This window comes from Rhipicephalus microplus, chromosome 1 (assembly GCF_043290135.1).
Source record: "Rhipicephalus microplus isolate Deutch F79 chromosome 1, USDA_Rmic, whole genome shotgun sequence".
NCBI lineage: Eukaryota > Metazoa > Arthropoda > Arachnida > Ixodida > Ixodidae > Rhipicephalus > Rhipicephalus microplus.
The window spans coordinates 74,677,213-74,691,553 of NC_134700.1; the positions used below are offsets into that span (position 1 = coordinate 74,677,213).

The following is a 14,341-nucleotide window of genomic DNA, read 5'->3' on the forward strand; positions in this document are numbered from 1 at the left end:
CGTGATCCTGTGGATGTTTCCGCACTGACGATGTCGAAGCCGATGAGAAGTCTGGAAGTCGTCCCCGAAGCATCCGTCCCATAAGGAGCTGACTTGGTGTGCGTCCGTCTATCAGGGGCGAGATTCGATAATTGAGCAGTGCAACCCAGAACTCCTCGCCAGCGTACTCACTTTTCTTCAAGAGGCGCTTTACGACCTGTACCCCTTTCTCAGCTAGACCATTGGCCCTGGGGAAGTGTGGACTGGATATGGTATGAGTAAAATCGTATTTTACTGCAAACTGTCTAAACTCTCGCGATGTGAACTGTGGTCCTCCATCGGTACAGACTTCAATGGGTATACCGTGGCGAGCAAACATGGTCCCTAGTGTGTCCACTACGACCTGACTTGTTGACTGAGGCAACTGTTCCACTTCTGGGTAGTTGGAGTAGGCACAGTACGCAACCAGGTAACGCTTGCCCCCATGGTCAAATAGGTCGACACCAATTCGCTGCCACGGCCGCGTTGGGATTTCCCTCGATAACAGTGGCTCTGAAGGTTGCCGGTAGGCAAAGTGCTGACATGTGGCACACTTGCTAATGAGTGACTTGATGTCAGCATTCATCCCAGGCCAGTACATCAGAAGGCGTGCTCTGGCTTTGCACTTGCTCATTCCCAAATGGCCTTCATGAAGACGTTGCAGCATGGATCGCCTCAGACTCTTTGGGATTACCACCCTGCTGCCCCGCAAAAGCACTCCATCAACATATGACAGTTCTGACAAACATGGAGCTAGTTCGCCTGAGACTGGTCGTCCTTCCTGGAGTGCCTCCACCACTTGCTTGAGGTATGGGTCCGCCAGGATTGCAGAGGTCAGTTCAGTCTTCGTGTTCTCACTTACGATGCTGGCTAGCACGCGAGTCGCATGGATGCATACGTCTCGTTCGCTTTCTCCGTCACTCGGTTGGGTTCCTGGAATTCGGGACAGTGTGTCCGCCACTAGCAGATGCTTCCCAGGAACATATTGCAATTTGATATCAAAAGGCATTAGCCTCAAGAAATAGCGCTGCAATCGTGGCGGCATTTCACTCAGGTTCTTTTGTGCAATAGCAAGCAAAGGTCGGTGGTCTGTTTCGACTGTCACTGATAACCCCAGTACGAACTCCCGGAAACGCTCACAAGCAAACGTCACGGCCAGCGCTTCCTTTTCAATTTGGGCATATTTTGTTTCAGCCTTTGAGAGCACCCTTGAAGCATAACCCACTGGGCGCCAATCTTGGTCATGGAGTTGAAGAAGAGCAGCACCTACTGCAAAGCTTGATGCATCAGCTGAGAGTTTCGTTTGCTTCAATGGGTCAAAAACTGCGATCACTGGAGCCGATGTCAAAGCCTTAATAAGATCTTTCCATTCTTTGTCATGGTGAACTTCCCATATGAATTCAACATCATTCTTTATCAATGACCTAAGGGCGTCAGTTCTTTTTGAGAGATTAGGTATGAATTTGCCAAAGTAATTCATAATACCTAAAAACCTTTGAACTTCCTGTTTACTCGACGGCTTTTGCATGTTGGCAACGCATTCAATGAGACTAGCATCGGGTTTTATTCCTTCTTTGCTGATACAATCTCCCAGGAATTTAACTTCGGCCTTCGCGAACAGACACTTTTCTTTGTTCAGTGTCAGGCCAGCCTTTCTCGCTGCCATCAGTGCTGCACGCAGGCGTTGATCATGCTGCTCTTTTGATGCACCCCAAATTAAAATATCATCGACATATACGCGTGTGCCCGGCAGGTTTTCAAACACTTCCGTCATTGCCTTCTGAAATACTTCGGGGGCGGACGCGATACCAAATGGCAGGCGCAAAAATCGGTATCTTCCGAACGGCGTGCTAAAGGTGCAGATCTTTGAAGTGTCTTCGTCTAAGGGGATCTGGTGAAACCCGCTATTGGCATCAAGCTTGGTGAACATCACCGCTCCTGCCAGCTCTGCTTCTATTTCTTCACGTGAGGGTAGCTGATAATGCTCGCGTTTAAGGCTTCGATTAATGTACCGCGGGTCTAGGCATATTCGCATGCGGCCATTCTTCTTCATAATAAGAACAAGTGGGCTCACCCAGTCTGACGGCTCTTCCATTTTGCATATGATGCCCTGCGAGACCATCCGGGCCAACTCCTGCTTAAGTGGCGCTCGCAGTGCGTGTGGCACTTTCCTCGGCGGCATGATCGTGGGGCGCGCATCATCCTTCATTGCCAGCGAATATGGTCTACGGATGCAGCCCAGACCGTGGAATAACTCCGGGAACTCGGTGACCCAGTCGGTGCTAACGTCACTTCTTGAAGATACATCGTGAACGCGGGAAATCAGCCCGAAACGTTCTGCTGCATTCAATCCGAGTAGGACTTGCTTGCCTCTCTTGACCACAAAAAAACTGATATTCTCTTGCTTCTCTCCTAGACGTAGTGGCAGACTGATAACGCCCAAATGATGTATTTTGCTTCCTTCGTAGTTAGTAAGTACTGTGGTCGATGGCCGCACCATGGTCGGCAAACGCATCCTGCGAAAGTACGAGTACGGCAATATGTTCGCTTGCGCTCCTGTATCCACTTTCAGTTCTGTCGGGTGCCCGGCAAGGTCCCCTGCCACCGTCCAATCCTGATTTTTGGACACGTTTCTGATTTGTACCGTGAGAACTTGAATGTCTTCATCGGTAGCGTCCGAGGACTCCTCCAGTGCATCTTCTGTTGCAGCGACGCCTAACTCATGAACGCCGCGTCTACTCCTGCAGCAAGCTGCAAAATGGTTTCTTTTGTTGCACAGCGTGCACGTTTTTCCAAACGCTGGGCAGCGTCTTGGTCCGTGAATCTTGCCACAGTAGCCACAGCGTCGACGTTGTCCGCTCGTACGAGACTGTCCGGCAGCGTTTGCAATTTTTTCGACTCTCTGCACTTTCGCTTCGCTTTCAAGAGCCCGGTTCTGCGTTGCTGCCAGTTCCGCGGCTTTGCAGATTTCTACAGCTGATTCTAGGGTTAAGTCCTTCTCCTGAAGCAGGCGTGCACGTAGCTTCTTGTCGACGATACCGCACACTATCTGGTCCCTCACCATCGAGTCCCTAAGTTCGCCAAAATTACAAGTCTGTGCTTTCAACTGAATGTCGCGCAAAAACTGTTCGAAAGGTTCACCATCCTGTTGTTGCCGACTGCGCAGAACGTACCTCTCGAATGTCTCGTTGCACCGAGGCGTGCAGTAGTCTTCGAAGGCTTTGACGATCGAGTCATAGTCCTCTCGTTGTTCTGCTGATAGAGGTAGGGTGTTAAACACTTCAATTGCCTCTGGGCCCGCGACGTGTAGAAAGATGGCAGCCTTCTGTGCTGGCGTCCGTTTCTTGTTGGTCTCAGTAGCTTTGAAGTAGAGTTCGATTCGTTGGCGGAACTTTTTCCAGTTGTCGGCCGGAGTATTTGTCAGTACAAGTGGCTCGGGTGGTGGTAGGCAGTCCATCTTCAGCGCAGGGTTCGACTGTTACACTTCTGACACCATGTTCTGCTTTACGCGCTCAGCAAAGACACAACCACACGAGACGCTAGCTAGCAAGGGACTGTTTATTGATGGCTGCCGCGCCGCGCGCGCGCCCTCTCTCAAGGTGGCCAGGTGAGGTGGGATCATCCCGATTTATTAAGCGGTGGCCCGCCTGGTACAGACACCACATTGGAGCATTGCAGTTCGATGAGAGGCACCGTGACAAGTGGTGTCGCAGTCGTGGCGCGACGCGACAGTTCAGCGTAGTTTTCGAAAAAGAGCCTAAAAAAATAGCGCCGAGACCACTGCGCATGCATGCGAGGCCGAAACAGAGTTCGGGTTTTTCTTTGGCGACGCTATTTCTCGAATTTAACGGGAGCTCCAAGCCCCGAAAGTTTTGTGTCAAACCATGACCCCATTGAAGCGATGGTTCTCGGCCGTGACTAGTGTCAAAAGCGCCGCAGTCCATATTCGAAAAGACTCCCTAATAGGGAGTTTTCTAGTGAGGGCCCCAAATCTCTTTGTGTGTGCATAGGGTCAAGCAGGAGCGAAGAGTTTTCGAATAGGGTCTGCGGCGCTTCGACACTCCCCCGATTCTATGTCACTCTAGTCTTGGCCGAGAGCCGTCACTTCAGTGCGTACAGTCACGTTTGTCCGACCCAAAACTTTTGGGCCAGGCTTTGGGGCTCGCGCTAAATTCCAGAAATAGAGTGCGCTAAATTCCAGAAATAGAGTCCCCGACCCAAACGCGGTTTGGGTTTGGCGCATGCGCAGTGGCCTTGACGCTATTTCTCACGGCTTCTATTCGAAAACTCCCTGTTGTGAAAACCACGTGGAAGAAACCGAAGAAAAAAAAAATTCCGCAAGCCTGTCAATGTCACGATGATTAAACGACAAAATGTCGGCTCAGGTGGAATGAATTATTCGTGAAAAAAGGCAAATCCGTCTGACACCGCTGTCTGTTTCTCGTTATCTGTGTGTTTCCGCACCTTAGTTTATGATGGCGAACATATCATCTTTATACTGTTACGCCCTGATATGTGAAGTCTTGTTTACACTAGAGCGACACACCGACACAGACATAAGGTCGGCCAATGATGACGCCTCGAAGGACGGCATAGATGTCGTCGTAGGGTAACATGATGGCTGACCGGCAAAACGTGTCGGGAACTTCGTGGCTGAGCGAAAATTTGCCTATGCCGTTGCTTCAAACGATGAAGGAGGAGACTCCGCACGACACCCCCGAAGCATTGAATATCTTGTGCACCCCACAGATGCCTTTTCTGTTGCCCCTTCCCCTCCCCCAGTTTCTCGACGCGATGGGAAATGGCGGGAGTTGCGCCGCGTAACCCAGGAGGGACAATGGCAGAGGAGGAAAGGGGGCTCAAAATCATGGTGAATTCCACTCGTCGAGCGGGAGCAAGTTTTCTTGCTCTAAAGCTGACAATCCGCGTTTCCCTGGTAGATTCAGAGCAACTTCGCATTTTCCACTGAAAGATTCGGAGCAATCAACTCCACAATAGAACGTTCCATGTGCTCCGTCTTGCAGAGATGGATTTCACCGGAACTCCAAAAATCCGTTGCCGCCATTTCCGGTTACAGTCGGGCAGCTAGGTTGCCATCAGCGTTTTTTGAGTCGGTGCTTTTGTTGACATTCCTAAAATTGGAAAGTGGTATCCCTGCTTTCCGCGATACTGCGTGGTCGAAATCCGTGCGTTGCAGTGGCGACACAGTTGTTACAGTGGCTAGAATACTATTCTAGCCACTGTACAGTTGTCATTGAAATGTCGAGAGCAGAAAAGAGCATAGTTTCTAGTACCGGTTCAGTGATGTATGCGTAAAAAACTTTCGGGGAGACCTCACGTGGAGCATTCACCTGTTCTACTCGCAGATCTCGTTTGGCACACTCGGAGTGCTCGCTCCAACGTTTCGGCGGCCACTCCGGATCTACCAGTGGTATTCGCCATCAGTGATATTCCGTGCAGGGAATTTTTCTTTTTCGGACAAATCTCGCCTGTCATTTTGAGCCAAAGGGAATCTTTGTGATATTGCAGGTAATTTCAGGAATAGAGAAGCTCTCCTAATATGACTGATAATTAGCGATCATAGTGCGCCTTCACCTGCTGTATCAGTTTTGGCACATGCACAACGCAAGCGTAGCTTTTGAAATTTTTCTGAAATTTACGTGGAGCGACTTCATGTTCACTACTTGAAGCCCACAATGTGGAGGGTGCTAACAAACAGTACATGAATTAATAAAGCCATGCTTTTGTTGTGTGGCAGGGAGGAACTAGTCATGATTTAAAAAGTAGCCAGTACGTGAGACACGTGTAATTATAGTATGTGTGTGTGTAGATAGGGGCGGAAATCAGTACTGTTGCGTAGGGAAATATGCTGGGAATTTTGTCAACATTTGCAGAGAAAAATACCCACAATAGCGAATTAGTACATTCACAACATCACTGCTGAAAATGAGGAAACAGCCCCACACTCCAGGCCTCCTCGGACTGCCCCGCCACGAGCCCCTGATCACATTCAGCTTTTTCTGCTATGGCCGTCACACGTGTCCCGAACCATCTCCTCGACTATTTTCTCCCCAACCCCCCTTGAGGCGTTTCGCAAGGGCTGCAGGAAATACCTAGTGCCTTTTTCTCTCCGTCAACCACACATTCATTCAAAGCAGGTGGCCCCTTGTTCAGAATGTGTCGCCGCACAAGCATGGGCTCAAGGGGATGACATGGCGATAGAGCCAATGGGGATGAAAATTCATGGAGGGTGTGAAAATTGGATGCGGTGATAATGCTAACAGCGGTTCTAAATTGATGGGGAAAATTATCATTTTGCTTCCTGCAAAATTATTTCCTGCAGCTCCGTGGTTCAATAATCAACTGCGTCGACTTAATATTAAAAAAAGGGACTGTTAAGAGTAGCGGACAAAAATAGATTATCAGATTCATGGTGTCGTTATAAAACATGTGACAAGTTATACCAACGCCTTTTAAAAACTACTCGTCGTCGTTTCTTCAACTATGATTTGTCATCAATGCTAAAAAGTAACCCTAGGCGCTTTTGGCGCATGATAAATCCTAGTAACCAACCTGATGTGACTCTCGCTAATACCTATGGAACCCCTGTTCCAGAATCCGAATGTGCTCAGTTATTAAATGATTCATTCTTATCAGTCTTTACTCTTGAGGATACTACTTCATGCCCTAACATAGATGTAGTTGTCAGTATTAATATGTCTGAAATAATAATTGACGAAGCTGGTATCATATCTTTACTCGGAAAGTTGAAAACTTCGTCTGCATCCGATCATAATGGCTTTGGTAGTACACGTTGAGCGTTGAGTTCGCGACGTGTTTATTAGAAAGACGAACACAGGTCAAGCGCTCAGCGATCCGAATCGGAGCTATCACGAGCACGAACCACAGTTTTCTTCCTCGTCTTTTGCAGGCACTGCTAATTGCACCCTATCTATTCTACAAATCACTCCCCCGCGAAAAAGGAGCCATCCTGGCGACCTAAGGCACAGGTACGACACAGGTACGACTGGTGGGTCATAGTGCAGCTTCAGTCGGTCGACGTGAACAGTCTCACGGCCGCGACGGCGGCGGTCAGATGACTGTACGGGCTCGACAATATAGTTTACCAGGGATGCTTGACGCAGGATTTGGTAGGGGCCATCATACTTAGGCAGCAGCTTTGAAGAAAGGCCTGGAGCTGAGGAGGCAATGCGAAGCCACACCAATGTTCCAGACGAATATGACTGGGGATGCAGGTTGGCGTCATGGTGGTCCTTTTGGTGTGCTTGGTCTTGTGTAGTTAACGAACGTGCTAGCTGCCTGCATTCTTCCGCATAGGTGGCGACTTCTGAGAGAGTTGCAGACTCTGAAGTATCCGGGCGATACAACAGAATGGTATCCATAAATGAGGAGGGTTCACGGCCATATAGAAGAAAGAAGGGAGAAAATCCAGTCGTGGACTGAGTGGCGCTGTTGTACGCACAGGTCACAAATGGTAGTATGCGGTCCCAGTTGGTATGGTCATCAGATACATACATGAACAGCATGTCACCTAATGTGCGATTGAAGCGTTCAGTCATGCCATTGGTTAGGGGATGGTACGCACTGTTCGTTCGATGAACAACATTGCATTCACGCAGGAGGTCTTGTACGGCTTCTGAGAGGAACGTGCATCTGCGGTCGCTGAGTAACTCGCGGGGATTGCCGTGGCGAAGAACAAGTTTGTGAAGAATAAATAAGCCGACTTCACGTGATGTAGCCTCTGGCCGCGCGGCAGTCTCAGCATACCGTGTCAAATGATCAATAGCGAAAACCACCCAGCGATTCCCGTCAGGTGTGTATGGAAGTGGGCCGTATAAGTCAATTCCGATGCGATCTAAAGGTCGGGATGGGCAGGGCAATGGCTGGAGCGTTCCAGTGACGGCATGCGGTGAACTCTTCCGGCGTTGACATTTTGAGCAAGAACACACGTATTGGCGGACAAATCGGTACATTCCACGCCAGTAGTACCGCAACCGGAGGCGTGCACACGTTTTTATTACACCAGCGTGGCCGTATTGGGGGTCCGCATGGAACGAGGCGCAAATGTCAGCACGTGGATGGCGAGGAATCACCAACAACCACTTGCGACCTTCACTGAGTTAATTGCGGCGGTAAAGTAACCCATCGCGCATGGTGAAAAAGTGAGCTAAGCACCGCAGCGAGCGACTGGCGGTACTCGGTGACGGCTTCGATAGGAACTCCACTAGAGACACTATCCAAGGATCTTGACGCTGCTCGGACGGCATGTCAGCATGTGTGAGGGAGGCACATGCTGACATGCCGTAGGTAGAAACAGGCGCATTTGCACAGTCATGGGAAAGCCGAGATCGAGAGAGAGCGTCGGCATCTGAATGTCTGCGCCCTGACCTGTAGACGACGCGGATGTCGTAGTGTTGGAGTCGTAATGCCCAATGGGCTAGGCGACCAGATGAGTTTTTTAGAGACGACAACCAGCAGAGGGCGTGATGGTCAGTCACGACATCAAATGTCCGACCATATATGTAAGGTCTAAATTAGGAATTGCCCAAACGATGGCTAGACATTCTTTCTCCGTGACCGAATAATTTTCTTCAGCTCTGGTCAGAGTGCGACTCGCGTAAGAAATGACGTACTCATCGAAGCCAGACTTTCGCCGCGCAAGGATAGTCCCAAGGCCGACTCCACTAGCGTCCGTGTGGATTTCGGTAGGGGCGTCTGCGTCGAAGTGACAGAGAATCGGCGGCGATGTCAGAAGATGACGTAATTTCTCAAATGCGCCGTCACAGGTGGACGACCATGCCGAGATACCTTGGCTGTCAGCAAGTAGACGTGTTAAAGGGATCATTATAGATGCGAAATTACGGATAAATCATTGAAAATATGAGCATAGCCCTATAAAGCTCCGGAGTTCTTTGAGTGTCGACGGCTTAGGAAACTCAGTGACGGTGCAGAGCTTGTCTTGGTCTGGTAGAACACCGTCCTTGCTGACAACGTGCCCTAAGATTGCGAGCTTCCGTGCGGCGAAGTGACATTTCTTCAAATTTAGTTGTAGCCCAGCCTGTGTGAGGCATGCCAGGACACTTGCGAGGCGCTGGAGATGGGTATCGAAGTCTTTCGAAAAAACCACGACGTCGTCCAGATAGCAAAGGCACGTATGCCACTTGAGACCTCGAAGTATGTGGTCCATAAGACGCTCAAATGTGGCCGGGGCATTGCAAAGGCCGAACGGCATCACGTTGAACTCGTACAAGCCGCCAGGAGTTACGAACGCAGTTTTGGGGCGGTCGGCTTCATTCATAGGTACTTGCCAATACCCCGACCGAAGATCCAGTGAAGAGAAGAACTCCGCTTCTTGCAAACAGTCGAGCGCGTCATCAATTCTGGGGAGCGGATAGACATCTTTGCACGTGATCTTGTTAAGGCGCCTATAAACAACACAGAAGCGAATGCTACCGTCCTTCTTTTTCACGAGCACCACCGGGGATGCCCAGGGACTGTGGGACGGCTGTGTGACTCCCCGACTAAGCATGTCAGTCACCTGGTCTTCAATAACTCGACGTTCAGCTTGAGAGACGCGGTATGGACGTTGGCGCGAGGGTGCATGGCTGCCGGTGGTCTATATGATGAGCGATCGAAGTTGTTCTGCCCAAACTGGGTTGCTTGTAATCGAAAGACATCCGAAAGCGGCCGAGAAGTTTCAAGAGTTGCGTCCGCTGAACGCTGGGAAGGTCCAAAGCAATGGATGGAAGGAAGGCATCTGGGGTAGATGTGTTGGCCGTGGTATCGAGATTGATGCTCGCAACATGTAGGCTTGCTGTGCGACCAGGTAGTGAGTTAGGGCAGACTGAATCAATGTCCTCAAGTTGCCCTATACATTCTCCGCGGAACATAGTGGTTGGGATCGAAAGCATGTTGTGACTGACATAAATGGTTGCGGAGGAGTTTTCGATCGTGATAAGAGCAAATGGGAGAAGAAAGTGCTTACGGAAAGTCAATTTCGCTGACGGCGTAGACAAGGTGGTAGAGAAAGCATAGTCGCAGGAGATTGGCACAATAGCAGACGACATAGGTGGGATGTCCGTGTCCTCGGCGTTGACGACGCGAGAAAAAGATGACTTGGCAGGAGCGATGTCCGAGATTGCTGATAATTCAAGCTCGGCACGGGCACAATCGACAACGGCATGATGTATGGAAAGAAAGTCCCAGCCCAATATAACGTCATGCAAGCAGTGCGGAAAGATGATGAATTCAACCACATACAAAACTTCCTTAATGATTAGACGAGCTGTGCACATGACGGAAGGTTGTATGTGATGTGCGGTCGCCGTACGGAGAGAAACACCAAAAAGCGGAGTCGTAATCTTTTTCAACTTGCGGCACATTGCTTCGCTCAATACGGACACAGCAGCTCCAGTATCGACTAAGGTGGACACGGCAACACCTTCAATGAAGATTGGGATTTCGTTTGCAGGTTGGGAACGAGGCCTTGTAGATTTCGACAGTGGCGCAGTTCTTGCCTCGGGAATTGCGGTGGTCAGTTTTCTCTGTGGACGGGCACGATGCGTCGAAGCATTGGCGATAGCGAGTGCCGGTGCGGGGAGGGTGATCGAGACGAGTTGGAGGTGCAGCGGTTCGACAATGAGGTGTTTGAAGGAGCGTGGGACGACATTGGCTGTGGCGGCTCTGTATGGTCGTAGATGTTATTGGCTTCAACGGCAGTTGGATGAGGAATGCGGCGGCGGTAGAAACGCTCGACATGCCCGGGTAGACCACAGTAATAGCATATTGGTCGATTGTCCAGTGTGTGCCAAGGATTATTGGGAAGGGGGGCAGGACGTCGATAAAGTGGAACTTGCGGGCTTGTCGGCGCTTGTGGTGCGTAGAAGACATGTGGGCGTTGAGGAGGGCCTGTGCTGTATGGCACTGCGTGTGAAGGCCTTCTTGCGACGTCGGCACAGGTCAACAGCGCTTATACAGGCGGTGGCTGGCGCGTAGGCGGAAGAGCTTCGGATACTTGCTTCTCAATGGTTTGGCACAGTGACAAGGGGAGTCCATGACTATTACTAGGGAGAAAGGGAGCAATAGACAATTGGCGGGCAACCTCCTCGCGGATGAACTGTTGTATTTGGTGCGTCAATACTACCGGATCTGGAGAGATCGCGCCAACGGTCAGTGCTGACGTGCTGGTCGTGTCGAAACTGTGACGTCGCGTGGAAATGCGCTGCTTTCGCAACTTGTTGTATCTCTGGCAGTGCTGTATGATGTCTGTGACGGTTTGAGGAGTTTTTGCCACAAGCATGTGGAACACATCGTCCTCGATGCCCCTCATGATATGCTTGACTTTGTCGGCTTCAAACATGGCCGGATCGAAGCCCTGGCAGAGGCCTACGACGTCCTCAAAGTAGGACGTGAAACTTTTTCCTGCCAACTGGGCACGATCACGCAAATGCTGCTCCGTGCGGAGCTTGCGCACTGCCGGTCGGCCGAATACATCTGCGAAGGTCGTTTTGAAAGAGGCCCAGGTGGTAATCTCAACCTCGTGGTTGTTCAACCAAAGCTCCGCGACACCCCTCAGGTAGAAGTGGACGCGACCGAGTTTGTCGTTATCTTCCCATCGTTTGTTGACACTCACTTTTTCAAACAAAGCGAGCCAGTCCTTGATGTCCTGTTCATCAGTGCCATTGAATAGAACTGGGTCGCGCTCCCTCGGAATACCGGGGCAGCGGAGAGCGGGGTGTGTGGCAGCATTCGGCTGTGCTGCAACGTCATCAGGCATGATGGACGGCGGAGGTAGAGTCCGGCTACGGAGTTCCAGGGTGAAAAAGAGAACCAGCACTCTCCACCACTTGGTAGTACGTGTTGAGCGTTGAGTCCGTGACGCGTTTATTAGAAAGACGAACACAGGTCAAGCGCTCAAGGATCCGAATCGGAGCTATCACGAGCACGAACCACGGTCCTCTTCCTCATCTTTTGCAGGCACTGCTAATCGCACCCTATCCATTCTACAGCTTCAATAATAAAATACTGAAAAAAATATTTACGGTTTCCAAGCCCGGACTGCCCCCTGTGTGGTGGTTATGCGGACTTCGAGCATGTACTGTGGGGCTGCGCCTCTGCCGGTCCCCCTTTCACCCAAGAGGAAATGAAGCGACTCATTAAGGCCCAGGACCAGACCTCTCAAATCCTGGCCGTCCAGAGGGCCCGCGCGAGGGCCGTCAGGTTTAACCTGATGGTCCCCGAGTGGGCCTAGCCAGGTGACGCTGAGTTTACTCGCGTCTATTGTGGACCGAATAAAGTTGTTTCACTCACTCACTCACTCAGGTATCTATCGCTTTTTGGCGGCAATCTTTTCTCTATCGTTATCATCAGGCACCAATCCTCACGACTGGCGAATAGCAAAAGTAGTGCTGCTATTTAAATCTGGTGATCGATCATACCCGCTTAATTACAGACCCATATCTTTCTAGTACCATATGTAAACTTTTGGAACACATTATACACTCACAGGTAATCTCCTAATTAAGGAACACAATATCATATTTAAATACCAGAATGGTTTTCACTAGGGCTATTCATGCGGAACTCAACTCGCGGGATTTACTCATGACTTGCACTCATCATTGGACGCCGGCATTTAAACTGACGCTATATTCCTTGATTTTTCAAAATCATTTGATCGTGTCCCTCACCATCGGCTCTTACTAAAACTTTGGTAGCTTAATATTCACCCACCTGTTCTCGCCTGGCTGCTAGCCTTTCTTTCCAGTAGAAAACAATTCACGTCTGTCAATAACTTTAACTCTCCTTTTGTTGAATTCTCATCTGGAGTTCCCCAAGGAAGTGTGATTGGTCCTTTGCTTTTCCTTATTTATATTAATGACTTACCCTCCTCAGTCAATTCTAAAGTTAGGCTATTCGCTGACGATTGTGTCATTTACCGTACCATTTCATCTGAAACTGATCGACAATCTCTACAATCTGATCTTGTCTCTTTAACTTCGCGGTGCACAGCAAGGCAAATGACACTAAGTCCTTAAAAGATTAGGCTAATGTGTTTTACTAAAGAAGTGTCCCGTATTCCCATGTCTTACTTGCTAAATTACTTCAGTGGAGCTTACGACCTCTTATATATACCTTGGGGTTAACATTCAGTCTGACCTGTCATGGCATCACCACAGTAACGTCACCCTTGTTTCAGCAAATTGCTCACTTGGGTTCCTTAAACGTAACTTGCAACACACCTCCTCGCACTTGCGTAAACTGGCCTATATCACCCTAATCAGTCCTAAAATAGAATGTGCGTTGGTCATTTGGGATCCCGATCAAAACTACATTATTAACAACATCGAAACCCTGCAGAACCGTGCTATACATTTTATTTTTTCTGATTACTCGCGTCACACCAGCGTCACTTCATTGAAACTTCATGCCGAACTGGAACTCTTATCACGCCGCTGTAAAATTGCTCGCTTATCACTACTTCATAACCTCTACCATCACACATCACTTCACGAGGACTTTTTTAGGCCACCCCCTGCTATCTTTCCATGCCGCGATCATCCCTTTAATATCGAACGCTTCCCTTGTCGCACATTTCATTATGCTAGATACTTCATACCGTGCACAATAACCGAGTGGAATGACTTACCATCAAACATTGCAACCGTCACCGATATCATTGTACTTCAGAACTTACTAAACATGAGTGCAAACGTGTAAACCTTATGCGGTATTCTCGCCCTCTTTCTTCTGCATACCGTGTTTTCTGTATAAACTGCGTATGTTCATGGTTCGTGTTATTTTTTTTTTGTGCTGTGTTTGCCTAATTCAGTATTTTACACGTGCTATTGATGATGTTGTCATTCCTTTATGCTTTAATGGCGCGTGTACTTGTAGTAAGCTAGATAGCGTTTTATTGTACTCTTGTGACTCTATTTCCTTCCTTGTTTAGGTTAATTTTGAAATATTTTTATAGTTTCATTATTGTTTGACTCATACTATATGTTGTGAATATTTAAGACTATGCGGCAAGAATATTGACCTTATATTTACTCTAATCTATTTAGCAGCTGTATAGTGTTTAGTTTACGTGTTTTCTGACCCTATTAATCATTTCATGTACCTGTATGTGTTATAGCCCCCCCCCCCCCCTATGTAATACCTTCCTGTGAAAGGGCCCTTAGGGGTATTCTGAATAAATAAATGAATAAATTAACTGCAAAGCTTTTATCTTTCACACTCGATTTACTCTTTAAAACTAACTAAAATATTGCTTGTATAAACCTTTTCACAGCATGTATAA

At 49.0% G+C, this 14,341-nt stretch overlaps 1 protein-coding gene across 3 annotated transcripts in view; it reads left to right on the forward strand.

Moving 5' to 3' along the window:
• The window catches only part of LOC142776408 (uncharacterized), a 76,241-nt gene that overhangs the window by 1,188 nt on the left and 60,712 nt on the right, over window positions 1–14,341 (forward strand). The window contains exon 2 of one of the 3 annotated variants that reach the window (XR_012887547.1): window positions 5,385–5,547. The exons of the other annotated variants lie outside the window; for them this stretch is intronic. The gene's annotated coding sequence lies outside the window, so the exon portion shown is untranslated. The remainder of the gene's footprint in view (window positions 1–5,384; window positions 5,548–14,341) is intronic. 3 annotated transcript variants of the gene reach the window in all.